General features: G+C 37.6%; 1 protein-coding gene across 1 annotated transcript in view; it reads left to right on the top strand.

Moving 5' to 3' along the window:
• The window catches only part of LOC131855872 (uncharacterized), a 118,310-nt gene that overhangs the window by 56,338 nt on the left and 38,279 nt on the right, over positions 1 to 23,693 (top strand). The gene's annotated exons all lie outside the window — the stretch shown is intronic.

Below are 23,693 nucleotides of genomic sequence, written 5' to 3'. Positions count from 1 at the left end.
AAAGACCTTTGGAATGGAAGACTATAAACCGGTTGGAACACCTATGGTTATCGGCTATAGATTGTCAAAAGAGGATGATTCACCCTCTATGGATGAAAAGGAATACAGGTCCATGATTGGTAAATTGCATTATGTTGTTCATAGTAGACCGGATATTGCCCATGCAGTTGGATTAGTAGTAAGATTTTAGAAGAGCCCTAAAGAGTTTGACAACGGTAAAGAGGATATTTAGATATCTTAGAGGGACAATTGATTATGGATTATGGTATCCATACAGAGGAATTTTTTCTTTGCAGGTATCACTGATCTTGATTGGGTAGGGAATGTGGATGACCGGAAGAGCACAACCGGTGGCACATTCTTTCTAGGTGGTAGACTAGTAGCGTGGACCAGTAAGAAACAAACTTGTATTTCTCAGTCTACAACTAAAGTGGAATATGTAGTTGCGTCAATGAATTGTACACATGCTATATGGATGAGGCATGTGATCTTGGAAGGTTTCAAGAGAGATATTTTAGAACCGATGATCATACATTGTGATAACACTAGTGCTATAAACATTCTAAGAACCCGATACTGCATGCAAGGACTAAACATATTGAATTAAAGTATCACTTTTCAAGAGAAAGAGTTCAAGAAAAGAAAGTGAGATTGGAGCATGTATCAAGTAAACAACAGTTGGAAGATATATTCACAAAGCCATTGCCTAAGGCTACCTTTGAATATCTCAGAGGTAAGTTAGGGGTTCTACCCCTACCCAAGATCAACTAAGAAGATGTGGAAGCATCAATCTAGTGGACTCATTGAATATCTTTCATTGTGGATTGATGAGAAGTGGGCTACTCCTCAGGGGGAGCAACTGAGATGATGACAAAAGATGCCTTTGTACCTTTGGCATTGCTGTCAAAGGGGGAGAAGAAATGTAACAGTCATGGGGAGAAAAAAATATGAGAAGATCAATACAAAGAAAAGGAGAAGAACAGATGACCGGACAGTGATGTACAACAAACATAATAGGTTTTATGATGAGTTTTTGATATTGCAATTTTTGGTGTTGCCATCAATGCCAAAGGGGGATATTGTTGGCATATTTGCATAACTGATGGAGATGATGGTGTATTGGTAAAGGACTATTGGTGATGATATATTTATGATATGATCAGTTATTTGTGTTGTCATTGATGGCAACCATATTTGTCCATGTTTTTTTATGCTTGGTATGTCATCTAAGTCTATTGGTTAAGTCTAACCGGTAATGTAGTGAACCAGAAAGCAAGAATAGAGAAGGAGATGATTGTGGTTGTGATCCATGTTAAGTTAGGTATTGTGATTTGGAATGTGTGCTTATGACATCATAATGAGTCTATGACATGAACCACATCATGTTTGGAGAATCGTAAGTCATGTTTGTATTTGACTGTTGTTTAAACAACTAGGATTTTAGAACCGATATCAAGATCTTTTGACTGGTGATGTTTTATGGTTTGACAGTGATTCTTTTCATGTTCATAAGTTGATGATGGCATGCCAGAATCCTTGTGAAAAGATAAGATTTTATTTTGGTGCATTCAAGGATCAAATTTGTTGGAAAGCAGTGAAGTGATTAGTAGAATGTGATAAGGGTTTGACATCTTATCAGATCGATGTGCGGCGATGAGTTATGATCATTCAATGACTGTAATTATCTTGTAATTTGTTGTAATGATCTGTAATAATTTATAATGATTTGATATGATCTATGTTGTAGATTCATTATAGATTAGGGTTTTGTAACTGACTAATTATAAAATGTATTTAGGTCGAGTTTGAGAAGGTTTATCGTGTCATTGATCAGAGAAGTGTGTGTGTCGAACCAATTTGATATGTCTGCATGAGTGGAGCAGATTGAAGTTGAAGAGGATCTGTATTAGCAAGAAGTGCATTGATCAGATCATTTTATCTATTGTTTCCTAACAGTTGCAGCAACACAAAAATCCCTTAATCGGGTAGGTTCTAACAGGCCTGATTGTATAAATCCCTTAACCGGGTAGCTCAATAATTTGAGTTTAAATCCTCCAGCAACGTTACTCCTTATAGGGTAAAGCTCCTAAGAGAGCTAAATTATAAAATCCCTTGATCGGGTGACTCCTAATAGGGTCTTCTCTTAACCGGGCATTGTTGTACAACTCCTAACCAGGCTAGGCTCCTAACAGGGCGCATTTCAAAAGAGTGCAAATTTTGTGGGTACCAATTCCCACCGTGGTTTTTCCCATTTGGGTTTCCACATGAAAAATCCTTGTGTTCATGTTGTGATGGATTATGTATTTGATGTCTTTACTTTATGATGAACACTAAACTTGCTACCGGTAATGTTTTGGTAAATCTGCATTAAGTGATTGTTAGATTAGCTACCGTTATGTGTTATGAATTGTTTAGTGAAGTATTGTTTAGATTGGTGAAAATTTCAGTTTACTGTTATCACTGATTCACCCCCCCCCCCCCCCTCTCAGTGTTATCACTAATTCATATGTATATGTATGTATAGGTGTGTATATATGTATGTATGTATGTATGTATATATATGTATATATACACACACACACAAACATATATATATATACATATACATATATACATATATATGTGTGTGTGTGTGTGTGTGTGTATTGATGCTCTGCAAAAAGGATTAGAAAATCTGTTTGATGGAAACACACACAAGAGCACAAGAAACAAACGTTAGCGTTAGCAAGAAAAGATTATCCTAAACAGGCATATCAAGAGAGATATTAAGCATGAAATAGAAAGCATACAAACATATAATAGATAAACTATACTCCTCCAAATTCTAATCAAGATGCTCATAGTTGCTCCTCCCTTGTTCCTCTCCTCTTCAAGTTCCACATGAGTGTAGCTCTCAACTTTTAGCACTAGTCATGGATGTCATATGGAGATTCAAGATGGTTGAATATGATAAGCAAAGGCTATGCAAGTGTAGATAGTGATGCTATGAAAAAGCTCTATGCTAATACCAGTATAACAACAATACTATAATGCTTCCTTCTTTGCTTGAGGAGAAGGGTTCTATTTATAGAAGAAATGGGGAAATGAAGGGTTAAGATTGAGCAATCTTAATAAGGGTTAGGATTGAAAGATAGTCAATCCATGTGAGACTTTCAACCCAATCCCATGTTGACAAGTGTCACCATGAGGAGGCTTGAGAGGAGAGATAAGGAGTATTAAATGCTTGAGGGGACATGATGGTTACCCTAGGGGGTTGGGTTAGGGTTAGGTTAATGGATATTCCTTTTATCCAAGGGATAAATGAATGTGCAAGGGTTAAATGGTTACCTTAGTCAAAGAAATAAATGCTTTGAAGAGACCCATGAGTCAAAAGGATGGTTAAGTTAGAGGAAAGTCTACAACCAAAGGTAAAAGGTGAGTTAACCATAAATGGCTATGTAAGAGCCTTTAATGGTTTGGAAGACTTTAGAGGTTAACCATTTGAAGACATAAAGCCTTTAATGGTTATTGAAGACTTTGAGGGCTTTGAGAAGTGACTCCAAGTTGCTTAGGAATGTTACAATATTTAGGGGATGGATTAGGCTAATTAGAAGGAGTTAGAAGAATCTAGAAGAGATTTAGGCATGCAAGTGGATTTTGTAGGAGAATGCAAATGGGGGGAATTTTAAGATTTTCAATTAAAATAAAATCATTTATTTCAATTAAATGGTGTAATTTGCATTTCAAATAAATATTAATTTATTTAAATGAGAAAAAGGAAGATAAAGCATTAAATGCTTGAAGACTTTAAGGGAAACCTTTTAAAGGCTTAAGAAGACTCTACAAGGAAGCCATTAAGTTTGAAGACTTTAAAGGAAACCATTAAAGGCTTGAGAAGACTCTAGAAGGAAGCCATTAAGTTTGAAGACTTTAAGGGAAACCATTAAAGGTTTCAATTGGGTGAGGATAAATAGGATTTTAAATAGATAATTTATTTATTTAAAATAGTTGTGCAACTTGCATTTGTAGGAAAATGCAAGTGGGTGGAGGATAAAGGTGATTTAAATAAATGTTAATTTATTTAAATGTGAGAGATGGAATTTTGGGGGTTTTAAATAAATATTAATTTATTTAAATGTGAGAGAAGATTTAATTAAACAAATATGATTTATTTGTTTAATTAATGGTTTGAATTTGGTTAAGTGAATTAAATCAAATAAATTGAATAATTTATTTAATTAATAGGAGAAGAGGGTTAAGATGAATTAATTAAATATTAATTTAATTAATTATTGATTGATGGTTAAATAATTAAATAAATACTAAATATTCATTTAATTAAGTGGATAGATTTATGTGACTACATTTGCCCCTCTTTGAGACAGTGTGATTTTATCGTGTTATTTCAAAGAAAGAAAAATAGGTGCGAAGAAATATGCCCCATAAATGTTAATTTAGTGGGTGGTATGCCCCCTCGAGAGATGGGCTGAATTTTTTTGAAAAATCGGGCGATCTCTTGAAAAAGAACGAGAAGTGGAGGGGAGGTAGAATAAAAGAAATTAGCAATAACGGTGAAAGAATGGAAGAAAACAGAGTGAATACAGAGAAATGGCAAGCCAATGAGTACTCGTAGGTTAGGAAAAATATACGGTGCAAATGTGGTGTTTTCTTTTGATTGATGCGATACAATTGATCAAAATTGGTTGGACAATCTGGTGCAATCGGTTTAATTGCCCCGGTCGAGTCAAAGGATGACAGTTGATGTCAGTTGTTCACTTGGATAGGATAAAGTCTGAGTAAGTGAATCAAAGTGACCTAATGGTGACTTAGACAATTGATGTAATTGCCTGATGAAGTCAAGGTACTTGAAGCAAAATACTCGTTGAGACTTAGACAATTGATGTAATTGTCGGTTATGATTGTGTTTGATTGGTTGATCAATTGATAGTGTGTGTGTGTGATGGGTGGTTGTGGTGAATCATAGTAGCCCCGTTGAGACTAGGTCATTATGATAAATGTCTGTTGTAGTCTAGGTTTGCCATAATCGATTACTTATTGAGATTTGAAGATACTTGATCAGAGTATCTGTTGAGAGTCTAGGTGTGTGTGAGTCGATGTGTCTGTGTAGACAGAGTAATTGGCTTGATTGGGTTGATGGGAGATGATGTAGGGTATGTGATGTTGATTACCAAGATGGGGAGGGTGAGAGTGGGGTTCAATGTTAGATAGAAGAAATGGAGGAACTATGACGCATTCCTATGGAAGAAGAGGAAAATAGAGTATACATTGTCATTACTATGTATGCATGATATGCATCTATTATGAATGTATGGAAGGATGGAATGCAACAGAATGCAATATATACAGATCAGATGGAATGACGATCCATAGTGCTTTATTTTCATCATTGAGCTTTAAAATGTTGTAAGAAAATACAAGCAACTTGACATAATGATTCAAGATGACCTGAGTATTTCTTTCATGGATTTTCATATAGGAAGTTAATACAAGCAATTTGATATAATGGATCAAGTTGACCTGAGTATTGCTTGCAGAACAGACAAGGATTATCTCCTTTCATGCATGACTTGGAACGTCCTCCTTGATCTTTTGCCGATCATATCCTGAGACAAGTTCATACCGTAGTAATAGATAAAACCATTATCGAGCTTGGATGAGGCAGTAGGAACCAAAGATGGAGTATTGTACCTGTAAGCAAACAACATATATAAAGAATAAAGAATATGGACCCGCGATAATGGTTCATGCTCATATAGTTGAGGTATACGTTGTAGTCAGCAAGCCATAGTGATCTATGACTGTATTTTGCATATGATCATGTAGCTTAGTGAACTTCCCACGTAGACACCATTAGTACATGCCCTAGAATTTCATCAGAACAATTCACAGAAGATACACAAACAATGCTTAGGAACCATCCTAGCCACTCTAATCACTTGTGGATATCCCGGAGTAGCGTAGGAACCTAATATATATAAATGAATGAATAACCTACAAGTCGACCAAGTACTTGATAGCTTAAACAAAATTTTCTTGTCAAAGAAAATGTCATCTTGTCTTTGTTTTGGTGAGGAAAGATTTATCCCTGTTAAGATAGTTTGTGTGTTTAATGTTGATTGCTTGGTTGATGTGATAAGTGGTCATCGTTGGAGTATTTCACAATGTTTTGTTTGGTATCTGTTTTGAAAAAAACGTATGTATAGTGTGTTGCCATGTTTTTGTTTGTCTTGATGTTTTATCATGTTTTTGGATTTTGTGAGATAGTTTTGAATGTTTTTGGTATTTTGTGATTGTTTTTGAATGTTTTTGGTATTTTGTGAGACAGTTTTGAATGAAGAACTCAGTGAATCACAAAACAATGTAGTATCCACTTCCATCAAACTAGATTAAGGGTTTTACCCCCAGTTTTAGGCATGACTCTGAAAAAGCGGGATACAAGATGCATGAAGTACTATCCTTAATTGCAGATCAATAACGAGCCATGGTTTGGACGGATGGATGAGTGAATGTAGTGGATGATCGCAACAAGTCTGAAAGACAATGGAGCCATAGCCTTTATGAGTGGCACTTATTTGCCAGGTTTTCACCATCGCACTTACCCAAGGTGCCACCGGAGTGGTTGTTCATTGTTTGGATGCATGATTTTTCTTTACTATTTTGATTTATTTTGTATTTTCTTTAGGACATTTATCTGAATGTTTTTGGTATTTTTCCGGTATGTATGGGAGCCTAATGCTCTATGCAGCTTATGTATAAAACCTTTTGAGGTGCATGCGGTTGATTGGATCCTCTAGCGGTTGTCCTTCAGAAGTAGCCAACTGATATGCCCTAGACCCAAATACAATAGTGATAACATATGGACCCAACCAGTTCGATTCAAACTTTCCCTGATGTTCTTGATTTGGTTGGTTACGAGGATTCTCTCCTACCTCAAATGTACAAGGTTGAACTCGATGATTATAGCTTCTGCTCATGCATTGCTGATAGGATTTGAGGTGATTGTATGCAACTTGTCGTTTCTCATCAAGTAGCTCTAAGTCTTGAAGACGAGATACTCTGTATGCTTCATCATCGATGAGATTGTGCAAGGAAACCCGTAGTGATGGTATCTCAACCTCAATAAGTAAAATAGCATCTGCACTTGTTGCCCTCATATTTGGCCTACATAAAAGTTGAACTTTGAATTGGTCTCAGTATCGAGTAAAGATCCAGTAGGTGTTTATGCGTAAACAGTGAACACGCAATCCAAGGTCCTTACTAGTCAAAATATGAAAAATGGAAGAATTTTGAAAATTATCACAAATTGAGGGAAATCACTTGACAGTCGGGATCTAAACATCATTGTATATCGTGTGGCCAACTTTCAGCTGAACCCAGTTCATACTTTGTCATATTTTAAACTTTCAATTTTTGGTGTTTGTTGCTCCCAAATGATTAAAACATCTTATTTAAGGCTTCATCATGAGGTGTAAATAATTGTGTGGATCTATTTCCCTACCATTGACACGTGTTTCAAATTTTGAGACCTAATTCCCTACCGTTTGAAAGTTATGCCATTTTTCTCCAGCCAAAGCATTATATTTAAAATATTTAAATTATTTCTCAAATGATAATTTAATATTTTAAATTATTTCATTATGTTTCGACATTTGTGATAAGAAAATAGTCTTCAGTCATTGGTGGCATTCTTTCTTGATTCATTCTTAGCAAAAAATGGTCTCCAATGTGTAAAGGATAGCTTGTTGAACCAGAAGGTTAGAAATGCTCAAAAAGTGAGCTTTCTTAACCTTTTTGTCAAGAAGGTTAGAAATGCTCACTTTTTGAGCATTTCTAACCCATATTTCTAATCTATCACAAAAAGGTTAGGAATGCTAAAAAATTGAGCATTTCTAACCTCATTTCTTAACCTTGCAGGCCCCACTTTATCAAGAAGGTTAGAAATGCTAAGTTTTTTAGCATTCTTAACCTCTTATAGGTTTTATCAAAGAAAGAATTTTAAAAAAAAGAAGAGAAAAGTAAAGGAAGACTGCAAACAAGGTTATGAGCATTCAAAATGAATTGAAGAAGGTGTGTGAAATATGGAAGGCATAGACAAGCTGCAAACCATTTGACATAGTGCCTCACAGAGATGTCATCATATGGCTGTCAAAATTGCAGTTCATGCACGCAATGGAGTTGTTGAAAATGTTTTCACAACTACCAGCAATATATTGATCTTCAGGAAAGCAAAATTTAATTGCACAATATTGCACTTCAACCTTGCAAATATGGAAGTCAAGACAACGCATGTGAACTGTTTGGGCTGGTTTGAAGGTAGCGTGGGAGTTTGAATAACACATGGAAACTTTTTTTTTTAACTGGTGGTCAGAATTCCTCAAAATAACATGGTCTCACGTATACCACGCATGGCATGCATGTTAACTGTTTGGCAAAATTCCTCAAAGTATACCATAAATGGCACACATGTTAACTATTTGATAGAAATTCCTCAAGGTAACGTGGTCTCATGTAAATGGTGCAGGCAGTGCATATCAAAGTTTAGCAAAATCCCTCATAGAAACGTGGTCTCATGGCATATAAATGTGACAATTCCTGTGGACTATAGTAGATGTTGATTCCAGCAGGGGTAGTGTTTGACAGAGTTCTTCAATGGTGTTCTAATTCATGAAAAAGGTGGACGCACATGCCCACGCATGTCAATTGTTTGATAGAATTTCTCAAAGGAACGTGGTCTCATGGCATATATTGAAGAGACTTTCGTAACTATCCAGCATCCTCCCTGCCAATGATAAAGTAGAAGCATTAACAAGGCATGATTAACTGTTTGATAGATCGCCTCAAAAAGAGATGTTTCATGAAATGTCATTATTGCATATAGGCATGCTAACTGTTTGACAAAAAGCTTTAAAAGAAATGTAACTTAATGGTATTCAATGATTGTTGAATCTACACAAGGTGGATTCGTTGAATTGCATTAGAAACTTTCAGTGCAATGCAATTAGTAGTTGCAAAGCCAAAATCCTCAACCTTTGCTATCGTCTTCAAATTAAAGTTGTGATAAACGGATTTTTCTTCAGATTTTATACCCGCAGTTGTCGTAGGAGACATGTATGCAAAATGGTCGAGCATAGACAAGATGTCTGAACTCCTTAGCTGAACGCCTCAAAGAAATGTGTTTCCTAGAATGCAATGATAGTAAGATATGCACAAATTCAGTCACGGTACTCAGCAAAGCATAAAGGATAGAGGTGTCAGATGTTGTAGTTGTAGCTATTACAAATGGTGGAAGTATAGCCAATGTCGTGTGTTGTTTGATAGCATGTCATGTTTACAAAGTACAGAAAGCCTAGAGCAGTGGGATGGTCATTCATCAAAACCTAATGTATTTAATTTTGTCAAAATTTTATTGAACCGACCATCTTTGTGGTAAACACACATTCAAATGAGAAGCATAAAACAAATGATATGTTCATCTTGATGGATATGCATGTGATTTTGGAAGCTTGGATTAGACAGTGAGCATGAACTATTTATTCAAGTATCTCAAAGGAAAAGACATCATCTCAAACAATGAAATGAAATGATTGTAGAATGAGAAAGGCTCTATAACTCCAAGGAAGTGTGAATGACATGGAGAATGTGATATGATGGCCAAATTTGTCAGAGAGGATTCACAAATATGCAATATGACAGTAAAGGATTCTAGTTGATGTGATCACAATGGGTGTCTCCTCGAACAAAGGATATTGGCGGATGAATGCCTTGTTTCAATGATAAAGATACCAACATATGGAATAGATGGTGAAGTGATTACAAGATCAAATGAAGCAAATGAAGACATGAAGGCTTATCTCTCCGTATGTTGAGATTTGTCATTCTTCTTTATCGTCATCTCATGGCTAAGCATATTACCTTATAAACTCCCTTTGTAATTTGTTGCTAATGTTGGGAAATCTCAATTGATGGTCGTATGTCTAGTGTTGGGGTTTCTATTTTTATTCCTCTTTAGTTTTATGTTTTCTCCTTTATGTACTTTCAGGTTAAAAGTACACAAAATCCTAAATACCCCTATCATACGAGGGAGCTGCCCCTCTCAAATGTAGAGGAAGATCGTCTTTCACAGAACGATCTCTCCAACTATTGGAACGTTTTTCATTGCTCATTGGGCAAACAGGGTCAATTTCAGGTAAACGACCGCAGTGACAAATCTGTTTACCAACAACACCATAGACCAATGAGTAGGGAGTTGTGCCTGTAGGGGTTCGAATGCTAGTTTGATACGCCCATAGTGCTGGATTCAATTGAACATGCCAATCACGATCAACATCATTGACTGTCTTCTTTAGGATTCTCAATATGTTCTTGTTTGATGCTTCAGCCTGACCATTGCCTTGTGGGTAATAGGGAGTGGAAAAGCGGTGTTGGATGTGAAATTTCTCACAGAGTTCATAGACATCCTGATTTTTGAAAGGAAGCTCGTTATCTATGATGATAGACATGGGTACACCATACCCGCAGATGATGTAATTAAGGATGAATGAGGTGATCTACTTGCCAGTGACTTGGGTAAGTGGAACAACTTCGATCCACTTTGTGAAGTATTCGGTGCCAGTAATAATGAATTTGTGGCCGTTGGATGAAGAGGGATGGATTTTACCCACAAGGTCAAGTCCACATTAACAAAAGGGCCATGGTGTTGTGATTGGTTGCAATTCTTGTGCTGGTGCATGTATCAGGTCACCATGAACTTGGCATTTCTTGCAATTTCTAACAAAGTAGTATGAGTCTTTTTCCATGGATGGCCAATAGTATCCAGCTCGTATGATCTTCTTAGCTAGTGATGGGCCACTTGCATGAGTTCCACAAATTCCTTCATGTACCTCTTCCAAGGCCTTTGTTATCTCATTCTGTTCCAGACATCGAAGGAGAGTACCATCAAGACTACGTCGGTATAGGGTTTCAACAATAATGGTATATCGAGCGGTTTGGCGAATGAAGGTTTTACGTTGGTTATTTGATTGATTAGGAGGAAGTGTGTGATCGTGGAGGTAGGTGTAAAACTCACCGTACCATGGGGATTTGAAACTGACAAGATGACATATCATCTCGAATTCGGGGATATCATAAGCGGGAATCCAAAGTTGTTCGACCAAGAACTCATAGCGTGTTGAATTATTCGGAAGATCTAGAAGAGATGGAATAGTAGCCATAGCGTCAGCAGCTCGATTTTGATCTCTAGGTATCTTCTCAAAGGTGATAGTAGTAAATGATGTTTTTAATTTGTCCACCATGTTTGTACAGCATGAGTTTGTCATCCTTGGTTTGATATTCATCTGTTGCTTGTCGAATGACTAGTTGGGAGTCACCATATACTTGTAGTTCTTGTAACTTCCATTGTATGGCTAGCTTGAGTCCTGTGATCAAGGCCTCATATTTGGCTATGTTGTTTGTGCATGGAAATGTGAGCCTGTAAGACTTCAGGATGCTATCACCCTGAGGTGTGATAAATAGAATGCCTGCCCCCGAGCCATGTCTAGTGTATGAACCATCAAAGTATAATTTCCATGGTTGTGCTGCTGTGATCGTGAATATGTCTTTATCTGGAAAATTGGAAATGATAGGATGATCTCCTATGAGTTGTGCATCGACCAACTGATCTGCAATGACTTGTCCTTTGATAGCCTTATGGTCCACATACTCGATGTCAAATTCACTGAGAATCATCACCCATTTGGCCAAGCGACCTATCAATACTGCTTTGCTGAGTAAGTACTTGAGTGGATCGATATTTGCAATGAGTTATACTTTATGTGTTAACAGATAGTGCCTCAGTTTAGTGGCTGCCAAGATTACTGCTAGGCAAGCTCACTCAATAGGGGTGTAATTGAGTTCATAGCCAACCAATGTGCGAGAGATGTAGTAAACAACACACTCTTTCCCTTATGCATTGTGTTGTGGCAGTAGCACTCCTAATGTTGTATTTGTTGATGAGATATAGAGTAGTAGAGGCTTACTCGGATCTGGTGGGATCAGCAATGGTGTATTCATGAGATAATCTTTAAGCATCTGGAATGCTTGCTGGCATCTAGCATCCCACTAAAAGTGGATATTTTTGTGTAGAAGGTGTGTAAATGGGTGACATTTATCTACCAGTTGTGCAATGAATCTGCGGATAGATTGAAGCCGCCCTTGTAGTGTCCTTAGCTAGCTGATATTCTTTGGAGGTGGCATTTCCATTATTGCTTTGACCTTTGTTCGGTCAACCTCAATGCCTTTGCTTGAGACAATGTATCCTAGAAGTTTCCCTGAGGTTACTCCAAAGACACATTTCTTTGGGTTGAGTTGAACATGATATTGTTCCAATCTATCAAAGATTTTCTCTAATATTTCTAGATGACCTTCTCTTGTGAGTGATTTTGCCAGTAAGTCATCAACATAATCTTCCATTATGGTATGCATCATATCATGGAAGATAGTGGTCATTGCTCGTTGATAGGTCGCTCCTGCATTCTTTAGATCGAAAGGCATTACATTCCAGTAATATGTTCCCCATGGACATGTGAAGGTTGTCTTATGTTGATCCTTAGGTGCGATCTTTATCTGATTGTATCCTGAAAAACCATCCATGAGTGAAAGCATGGCATGTCCTATTGTTAGGTCTACTATGATGTCGATATTTGGTAGGGGGAAGTCATCTTTAGGACATGCCTTGTTTAGATCTCTGAAGTCAATACAAATACAGATGCCCCCATTTGGTTTGCCGACAAGCACAATATTGGAGATCCAATCTGTATAATCAATTGGTCTAATAAAACCAACATCCAGGAGTTTCTTAAGTTCTGCTTTGACTAGTACTGCAATCTGAGGATGCATCTTGTGAAGCTTCTACTTGATAGGCTTAAATCCCTCTGCTACAGTGAGGTGATTCATGACTAAATCCGGATCAAGACTAGGCATGTCTGCATATGACCATGCAAAGTTAATCTGGCACTTTAGGAAGAGTTCGACAAACTTAGGTTGTTCCTCTGGAGTCAAAAGAGATGTCAGATGTATGTGGTGAGGAGTTTCAAGAGTCCCCACATTGTATTCTTTGGTTTCTTTGATAAGAATTGTTGATCATTCCTGTTGTGTACTAGAGGGGAGGATGTCAAACCTTTCATCCTCAGGCACCTCAGAGAGGTTTTCACCATTGCATACACTCTTTCTTTTTACTTTTATGGGATCAAACAGTGCCACAGTGTGGTTTTCACTGGAAGATTCATGTTTTATTGTTATATTTTTGCAGTTGAAAGGTTTGGCATCTGCCCCAAAGTATGTTGTGCTATTTAAGTTCTATGGCAAATCCAGCTTTGTGATCCCCGCTTGGTATGTTATCCCGTAATTCCAAAAAGTCAATGATCGCCTCATTGTTTTGGAAGTGGTCAAGGCATGGGGGATTAGGTTGGTTCCATTCGATGAGTTCAAGATGGATAATGGGCATTACTTCATTGATTAGGTTAAGTTCATTAGATATATCAGTGAGGGTTAAGACATTATGGTGAAGGTTGTTGATGGTACTCTCCCTGTCAGAATCAGGCGTAGGATGTGATGTAGGGTCTGTGGAAGAAGTTTCCAGCTCAGGAACCCAAAAGGTTTTAATATGCGCTTCTCCATAAATAGGGATGTCTTTGTGAGGTGGAAGGGGTGATGTGTCTTCCTCATCTGAAGTATTCAGATGTACTGAATCAAACTCCCACTCATGTGAGTTGGTCTCTGAGTCACTTTCCAGTAATCGGTTACTGTACCATACTAGGATATCCTTTGAGTTAAACACTGTTCGTGTGATCGGTTGATGTACCTTTGGAGATGAAATGATCGGTGTTGCAGGAAGGATTATGGGGATCAACGAATCTGATACGGGGAGTATGGGTAGTGTGGACTCTGCTGCTTCTGTTGGAATTGCCGATGTTGTCGATACTACTGGGGGTTCTGATAGTGCTAGTGGTGTTGTTGATGCGGTTGTTACGGTTGATGGGATTATGGGTTTGATTGGTGGGATGATGAGTGTTGTACATGGTTTTGCTAGGATTTTTAGCCTCAATGGGGCAGTTGCTATATTGTTTGATGCTGCTTTTATAATAAAAGGTGACCTCTTTGTAGTAGATTGATATAGAGGTTTACTGGGTTTCCCTTTAAATCTAAGCTTAGGAAGGATCTCCTTTTGAAATCCTAGGCCAGTGTTATCTTTGGGCTTTAATTCTAGCTGCAACGGTTCATGTTGTCCTTGCTTGGAAGGTCCTAGAACACTCTGACCATCATAACCCATTCTTTGCATAATGAGAAGGCCTTTGCCATAGTAATCTGTGGGAATCTTAGCTTGTGGAATGTCGGTGGTGATGGGATCTTTATAGATCCATTTTGCTAACTCTTCATCTTTGGTCTCTTCTTCTTGACTCTTTCCAAGGATGAATGGCGTCAAAGTACATGCTGGTTTGACCAGTGGTGTTTGAAGTAACCGTTGAGGTTTTCCATGTGTCCTAGGAGAAGTAGGCATTTGTCCCACACAAAAGAGTTGGCTCAAATTGTATTCCCCAGGACCTTCCTTTGTTATTTTCATCTTGAGCTTCTCTTGCTTGGGTATAGTAGTGTTTGAACTGGAAAGAGAGGCTGGACTTATGTATGACATGGACGAGATGGCTTCTCTATTGTTGGGAATGGTAATCTCTGGTTGATGACTTATATTATGACAATATGCAAAGGGGTTTGCATCGCCCAGGATTGTAATTTCCACACCATTATGTGGGAACTCGATACACTAATGGTAGGTGGATGGAACGGCTTGCATGACTTGTATCCAAGGTCTTCCTAATAATAAATTGTATGGAAGAGGAAGGTATAGAACTTGACAGATGATTTGTTTCACCACAGGGGCCACTTGGATTGGTAGCACCATAGCTCCTTTGGATGAACGCTCTGCATCATCATAGGCTTTGATTGTTATCTTCTTGCAGGGATCCACTGATTCAATTGCATATCCTAAAGTTGTGACTAATTGCAGTGTACATATATTTAAGCTTGCTCCATTTTCGATCAAGACTCGCTTGATCCTATGTTGGTTGATAAACCCTTCAATGTGTAGTGAGGCGTTGTGAGGTTGCTGGAAGGATAAGTTGTCACTTTCAGAGAAAGTGAGACAAGGTGACTATTGGCATATGCACACTCCAATGAGACATTGTAGGTGATTGAAGGTTTTGTCATTGATGGCAACCTTACAATCCTATGGCACCGGCAAGGAATTACACCAGCAATAGAAAGATCAGGCTCTATACCGACACTCAGACCATTGACACCAGCAGAGAAAGGAAGCATACCGACACAGAGGCCGATAGGATTTTTGTTATATTATATTTTGTTTATTATTGTAAAATATTTGTAAGCCGACTTGGCATCATTGTAAAATGAATCATATATATGAGAGATCATTATAGAACATTTGTAAGTAAGGAAGGAAGATAGAAGAATATTTTAGGTGAAATAAGGCAGACCTATCATGTGAATTATAGGTTAAGGGTTTATGTAAGAAGCAGAGCAGAAATCAGTACTGGATCTGGCATTATAGATGCTATTCTGAAGCAATATAAGACACTGGATTTGTATAATCCATTTTGTAAGTCAGTGAGACTTCCTATTTTGTATTTGAGCAGTGAGCTCTAGGCAGTTGGCCTTCCTGCATGTGCAGGCCCCTCTTGTAGTAGTAATATTTTCTTATTGGCCAATAAGTGAATATTGTGGGTCATAAATCCCACCGAGGTTTTTCCCACACTGGGTTTCCTCATTAAATCCTTGTGTTATGGTGTGTTTTTCATGTGGTTGCTCTTAATTCTATTTATTGCATTATTTCTTGCATACCAGTACACTGTTATAATATGTTCTACATGTTTTAAGCTAACAAATTCAATTCACCGATTAGATACTGATTCACCCCCCCTCTTAGTATCTGTGAGAATCCTAACAATTGGTATCAGAGCTTGGTCCTCTATTTTCAGAAGCCTAACAACTTGAGGAAGATCTTGACACCGGTAGAGATGGAGAATCTGATGAAGCAACTAGAAGCATCTCTTTAAGACTATGATGCAGAAAAATTGAAAAATATCAAACTAGAAGATGATCTAAAGGCAGCCCAGGATATCATTCAGGCACTTCAAGAAAATCTTACTATTTCAAGAAACAAGAGAAGAGAACTTTGTGAAAAAATGCAAAATGAGAATGATGAAAAAGAAACTCTTGATGATATGATAAACAAGCTGAAACAAGAGAACATGACAACAAAGAATGAGATGCAAGATATGACTATGAGATTTTGTAAAGAAATTGAAGATAGAAAGAAGAATAAAGAAGATTTGACCAGAAGACTAAGTGATGTTGTAAATGAAAACACAAGACTCAGCTATGAAAATGATTTGTTAAAGACAGATCTGATGCACACTTAGAATGACTCTAATGAACTGATGAGGCAGAAAGAAGTCTTAGAAAGAGAACAAGATACTGCAAATCAACATAAAGAGAAATTCAAGAAAAGCTCAGGAGAACTTGGTAACTTGCTGAAGAATAAAAAACCTAAAGGTGACACTTCTAGAATTGACTTTGAAGTTGGTGAAAGCTCTGGTACTACAAACACTCAGGATCATAGCAAACCGGTAAGACAACCTAATGCTTATAAATTCAATGGAAAATGCTTTAACTGTAATAAGTATGGTCATAGAGAAAATGAATGTAGATCTAGAAATTATCAGAATATCAACACACCCACTGGTCAATGTTCAAAATGCAACAAAGTTGGTCACAACTCTGAAAATTGCAGAATGAATGTGAGATGTTATGTTTGCGGAAGATTTGAACACCTATCTAATCAATGTAGAACACATACTGGCATAGGTTATGGGAAAGATATTCAGAAGAATAATGTGACTTGTTATGCATGTAACAAGATTGAGCATATTGCAAAATTCTGTAGAAGTAAAGGATCACTGACAGACAACAAAGTTCCTAGTTTGAAAGGAAAAGAAAAAGTTGAAGAGGTTAAGCAAGAATTTTCAAAACAATGGATCAGGAAATAAATGTGGATAGGAATACTCCTCCACCTATAGAACCAATCAACACTCCACTGGCAAGACAAAGTAATACTCCACCAGTAGGAAGCTCTTCATCAAATTGAAGAAAATTTTCTTGAGGGTTTGCAAATCAAATGAGACATATGCTATAATTCCCTCGATTAATGGTGAGAAGTTGGAAATTACTTCTATACCGCTAGACAATTTTAAGTGGCTACTTAACCGGCATACATTAAATGTGGTAGATGGAAAATAAACATTATAAATTTGTGGTTTTGGCTCCATTTCATTTCACCAAGATTTCAAACATTCGAATAGCGCAAAATTTGCAAAGCTAAGGCATTTCGAGCAAAGAGGCAAAGCACTTCAGCAATCAATCCATCCAAAGGCAGAAAAAGGTATTTATCTTCATGGCATCCTCCTCTGCACCTGAATTCATAGAAAACCCTACAGTAGTCAACGTTATAAAATGCCCTAGGCCCATATTTCAGCTAGTTCCCGAGGTAGCTAAGAAAGATGACAATGTAGGAGCTTTTTCCCAAATTCCAAAAGGAGTTGTTTTTGCAGAAGATCCCAGAATATATATTGATTGCAAAATAGAGGAATTAGGAGATGAAGAAATTAAAAACATGTATAAGACTGTTATATGTGATGACTCCGAAAATGTAAAACCTGAACATAAAGTTGTTGAAACCCTAGGATTCACTGAAATCCTCTACATTCCTGAATTTCCCAAGGAAGTGATTAGGATAGTTTTAAGTAGGGTACATGGTTTATTCTTTTGGCTTGATTCAATTCAAAAAATTACAAAGGAAGCTGTAAAAGCAGTAACAAGATTACCTTCCACCGATAACAGACCAGACAAGACTAAGAAGGTCTCCAATGACCTAGTAATGAACTTAACTAGTGCAACATTAGACAGAAGGTCTCTGAGGGTTAATGATGTAACCGATATAAATGTGAGATTTGTTAGCATGATTTTAGGGTACAAAGCAACTCATGCAAACAGACTTAACTTAGTTTCCAGTTTATGCATTAAGAGTGCTTATGACATGGTTAAAGACAATGTAAAAATTGATGTATGTGAATGGTTAAAAGATGAGTTGATTGATAACTTAGGCAAAATCAAGAAGGATAAGAAAGGAACTTTTAGATTTGGAAATCTGCTTGTATGTTTGATGCTACACATAATCAAATAGGTTCCCGGTATAGGCAATAAGAACCTTGGATTTGATATATCGGTAGGAAAACAGTTAACAGACCTATTCAATAACATGGGTGAAAATAAAGAAAAGAATATTCATGACTATTTTCAAGCACTAAAGGTTAGGATGAACAAAAGAATCAAACTATCACAGAATATTGTCAACAAATACAAGGATGAAATATGTTTTGTGATAAAAAAGGTTGAGATCTAGATGGAAGCAGTCATCCCAAGAACAATTTGGGTAACAGAGATGGGTTATGAGACCGATGATCATATAATTGAGACTTATGCTAAAGCACTTCTAGAAGCACCAAATGAACCAAAGGAAGAAGTATTTGGTAGTGCTGAGACCATAGAAAGACAAATTCAATCTAAGAAGAAGCCAATTGGTTAGTATTCTCTACTGCACACTGGCATATTGCATTAATGGCTGGAAGAGTGAATGAAGTTACAGAGGAAACAGAAAATGCATGGGACATATTCCTTGTTGAGAAAGAAAAATAGGAAGAGTACAGGAACCTCAAACCAATAAAGGTATACCAGAAGGACAAAGATAAAGGAAAAGGAAAGGTTGGTGGACCTCCGAGCATCAAAGTTAAAGATAACTTAACCCAACCGCCTCCAATTACATCACTGGTAACAACTACCAAAGATCAACTGACAGATGAGAGTATGGACATAGAGGATACAAATCCTAATCCTGAGGTACTATACACAATTAATGTTGATACACAAAAGGTCAACATTACGATAGACAAAGATACAACCGGCAAGACAAATATGGCTAGTGAGCCACCGGTAACTGATAGCATTGACAATACTGAAAGAAAAGTTGAAGTTGATAACACAGAGCAATAGGTAGAGACTCGGACTGAGACTGAAATAGAGCAACAAATGAAGAGACAAGCAGAGCAATAGGATCCAGAATAGGAATAGATTCACATGGAAACAGTGCCACCGGCAACAGGAGAAGATCAAAAACCATTGCTTAAGGAAATGGAAACACAGACTGACCTACCAGAGGTCACTACAAGCTTGGTTACTTCCTCCACCGGTGGAATTCAGAATGTTGGTTCCTCCTCAATAGGTTACAAATCAACAAATGTAACTGAAGTACTTTTGGACTCCATCAAAAGGATAACAGATTGTACTTCACAGGCTTATAAAGCTATAGATGACACAATTCCAATTTTGAAGACAATAGCTCCTAACTGTAACATAGATAATAAGGATTCTTTAAGCCAACTTGACACTTTGTGTAAATACATCACTAAGAACACAATGACTGTTGAGCAAATAAAGGAAGAAGCATTGAAGGATAAGTTAGAAATTGAAAAGCGAAAATTCTTTGAAGATCAGATAAAGAAATGTACTAGGGAATTTGACACACTTCTACCGGAACTATGTAACTTACTGAAGGAATTTAAAACTCTGTACAAAGATACTTTCAAGACAAATTTTTTGACAGTAGACATAGATAAGAAAATGAGAAAGGTATAGGATGAAATCAATAAACTTCCAGACAATTTTGTTAACTCACCTGATACATTATCAATTTTTGAACAAAGGATAACAAGTTTTGAGGAAGAATTACTTAAGTTAGAAAGAGAAAAGGAGAGAATATTAAATAAGGCAAAGAATTTGAGACTAAGACTGAGTCCAAGATTGGACTATCTAGCATCATTACGGAAGGCAATATCTGAGGCACTAGTACAGGGACAGAGAACACTGACAGAGCATATGTAGCACCTCACCGGTACAGTTCAAACAATAGAGACAACAATAAAGAACAGCAAGAAGTTTATGGAAAGTATAAACTTGATTTTGGGAGATATTTTTCAAATTGTAACCACCCAGTTACAAGGTTGAGACTACAACTCTACTGACATCTTGACAACCTTTGTCATTAATGCCAAAGGGGGAGTAGTAGTATGAGAAAATAACCAGCAAAAGACTTATCTGCTCAGGGGGACTTCTTATATTTTTGGTAACATATTTTTGGAAACATTTTTGGATTACAAGTTTTGGATACACTTTTGAATTTTCTCATGAGTGTTGCCATCAATGCCAAAGGGGGAGATTGTTGGCATATGCACACTCCAATGAGACATTGTAAGTGATTGAAGGTTTTGTTATTGATGGCAACCTTACAATCCTATGGCACTGGAAAGGCATTACACCGACACTAGCAAGATCAAACTCTACACCGACACTCAGACCATCGGCACCGACAGAGAAAGGAAGCATACTGGCATAGAGGCCAAAAAGATTTTTGTTATATTATATTTTGTTTATTATTGTAAAATCTTTGTAAGCCAACTTGGCATCATTGTAAAATGACTCATATATATAAGAGATCATTATAGAACATTTGTAAGTAAGGAAGGAAGATAGAATAATATTTTAGGCGAAATAAGGTAGACCTATTATGTGAATTATAGGTTAAGGGTTTATGTAAGAAGCATAGCAGAAACCGGTACTAGATCTGGCATTATAGATGCTATTCTTAAGAGGTACAAGACACTGGATTTGTATAATCCATTTTGTAAGTCAGTGAGACTTCCTATTTTGTATTTGAGCAGCGAGCTCTAGGCAGTTGGCCTTCCTGCATGTGCAGGCCCCTCTTGTAGCAGTAATATTCTCTTATTGGCCAGTAAGTGAATATTGTGGGTTACAAATCCCACTAAGGTTTTTCCCACATCGGGTTTCCACATTAAATCCTTGTGTTATGATGTGTTTTTCATGTGGTTGCTCTTAATTCTGTTTATTGCATTATTTTTTGCATACCGGTACATTGTTATAATATGTTCTACATGTTTTAAGCTAAGAAATTCAATTCACCAATTAGATACTGATTCACCCCCCCCCTCTCAATATCTGTGAGAATCCTAACAATGATGACCTTAGATTTCCAGCCATGACTTGAAACTGATATGTATTTAGGTTTGCAGGGATTGACGCCTCTTGTAGAGCTTGATCCAAAATTGTGTATGGGATGGAGATAGACGCAATAGCTCTAAGATAGATATCAGTGTGGGCATTTTGTCTAATTGGTCCACAAGGTTATACTACTTTGAGATAGATGGGGTGCCTTATGGAGCTTCTTTTATGGTAATCTTGTTGCGACGTGTAACAACATTGCAAGTGGAGCTGGGATTTTTGATGGTTATAGTTGCAATTTGTTCACTGGCATCGTATAGGTGATTCATAGTGCAATTATATGTGGCTTGCATATAATTGGTAGTATTTGTGTTTCTTCTTGAAGTGGAAGGACCCCTTTGATCATGTGATGGAAGTGGATTTTTGGTGGGAATGGGTATGGGGTAGACTAGCCTAGTCTATGCTCTTTGATCCTCTCCTTGGATCACCAGGTGTTCTATCCACACCCTAGGGTCTCTAGGACTTCCCTTTCTTATGGAATCCCTTGACCTTGCCCATTCCACCCTCCAACAACTTGCAATACTTCTCCTAAGGTCTCACCTACTCATGAGATTCAAAAGAACCCTTATTTAGGCTTATAAGGGTTTGGCTTGTCCTACACCTTCTTAGGTCCTAGCAAGGATAGGACAGGTTTTAGGCATGGTTTTCCATCCATTCATGTGCCCCCAAGAGGTTTAGGCCTTCCTATTTGTTACCAATCTCACAATTTTGCTCCTTCCCTGCAAAATAGGGCTACAAGGAATGAGCCCAATTAGGCCTCCATTCTGGACTTTTAGGGCTCTCTCTTGCAAATGATGACCCAACTTGTGAAACTCCCCAAAAGGATTGTTGTTCAATTGGCAAAATCTCAAATATTTTCCAGGTTTTGGGACTCCAAGTGTCCGTACACTGCCCTAAGTGAATTTTGGGGTTTTTAAGGGTTTTTAGGCCTGCCAGGGTCACAGTGATGATTTGGTGTTTCTACCACCTTGTCTAGATTGGTGGAAGATCCTCCTTCTCACCAATGCTTCTCCACACACCCGTCTACAACTCCTCCAAAGGGTGCATCCTCCTCTAACCTTCCTTGCTCTCACAGACCTCTGCAACCTTAACCCTTCCTAGTTGGGCACTATCCAGTCTCGCTTAGGAGTGGGTCTTTGGATGGCTTCCCTGCATCTTCAAGGGCCCTTCTTGGTCTAAAGTAATGTATAGGTTCTGCACTCCTATTCCCCATGGTTTCATGGTGATTCCACAATGGGGATAGGAGTTGTCAACCCATTGACACAAAATAGTCCAAAACTGGACAGTGGAAGAGTGTTTTACAAAATATTTACATAGGACTCAAAACCTGCACAACACACTAAAACTAATTGCTCAAAATGGAAGAGTAAACACAACACAAAGATCTCAACATAGTTTATTCTGCAAAACAATCCATTATCACTCTTTGATGCTCCATTTGTGTCGATTGGCAAACAAAATTACAGTCACAGTCAAGGTCTCCTTTCTTGGGCCGTACAAAAACTAACATCCAACCCATCATTTTAGGGTTTGTAACTATATATAGTATCCTTTCCTCGATCTATGCACCAAAATTAGGGTTCTCCACACTTAACTAAGGTTTTTGACCTATTAGGTGGAAAAGTTGCTTGACAACTTTGAAAAGTTGTCATGCAACTTTTTGCAACTTTTGAGCAACTTTTGCAAAGTTGCTTTTCTTGACTCCTAGGCCTACATTGGGCTATCCTATGGACACCACCATGCTAAAAGGACCCCAAACTCATCAATGGCACACATAACCTCTCCTCCACAAGAAATGAGAACCTAGGACCTAAACTAGGACCTAATTAAGACTAATGAGCTCATGACTCTTATTACATTTACAATGGCTTCTTAAAGAAGCAAAACACCAACAAAAACCAAAAGGAGGAAGACCTTAGAATGGTGCTCCTGCACCAATTTTTAAACATGAGATGATCATTGTTTGTTGTCTTTGGATCATGTCCTTCAATTTTGATTTCACCCCGGTCAATAAGATCTTGAATAAGATCTTTCAATCTGTGACAATTGCTTGTCTTATGCCCTTTCCCTTGATGGAAATCGCAATGTTCAGTATCCCTCCACCTTGAAGTTTTGACTTGAGGTTCATAATTTGATGTTTTGGGTAAGGTCACCAGATTTTGAGAAACCAACTGACGTAACACTGTTTCGATGGGTTCCCCTAAGGGAGTGTATGTTTGTTTTGGTTTAAAATTTTGTTGACATTGTCTAGGTTCATCTTGAGATGTATTGCATCCTTGACTTGGAGGAGCAACTGTGTTATTATTGGGTGGGGGGTTTTGTCCTGCAAATCATACCACAGGTTGTGCACTTTTGATAGTTTGTGCATCCACAACCCCGTCATTAACGGTGTTTTTATTTTTGTTCCAAAAGTTAGACTTGTCACTATTGAAGCATGGATGAGGGATATCCTTTGG

The sequence above is a fragment of the Cryptomeria japonica genome, chromosome 9 (assembly GCF_030272615.1).
Source record: "Cryptomeria japonica chromosome 9, Sugi_1.0, whole genome shotgun sequence".
Taxonomy (NCBI): domain Eukaryota; kingdom Viridiplantae; phylum Streptophyta; class Pinopsida; order Cupressales; family Cupressaceae; genus Cryptomeria; species Cryptomeria japonica.
This window is presented reverse-complemented; position numbering and strand designations above follow the sequence as displayed.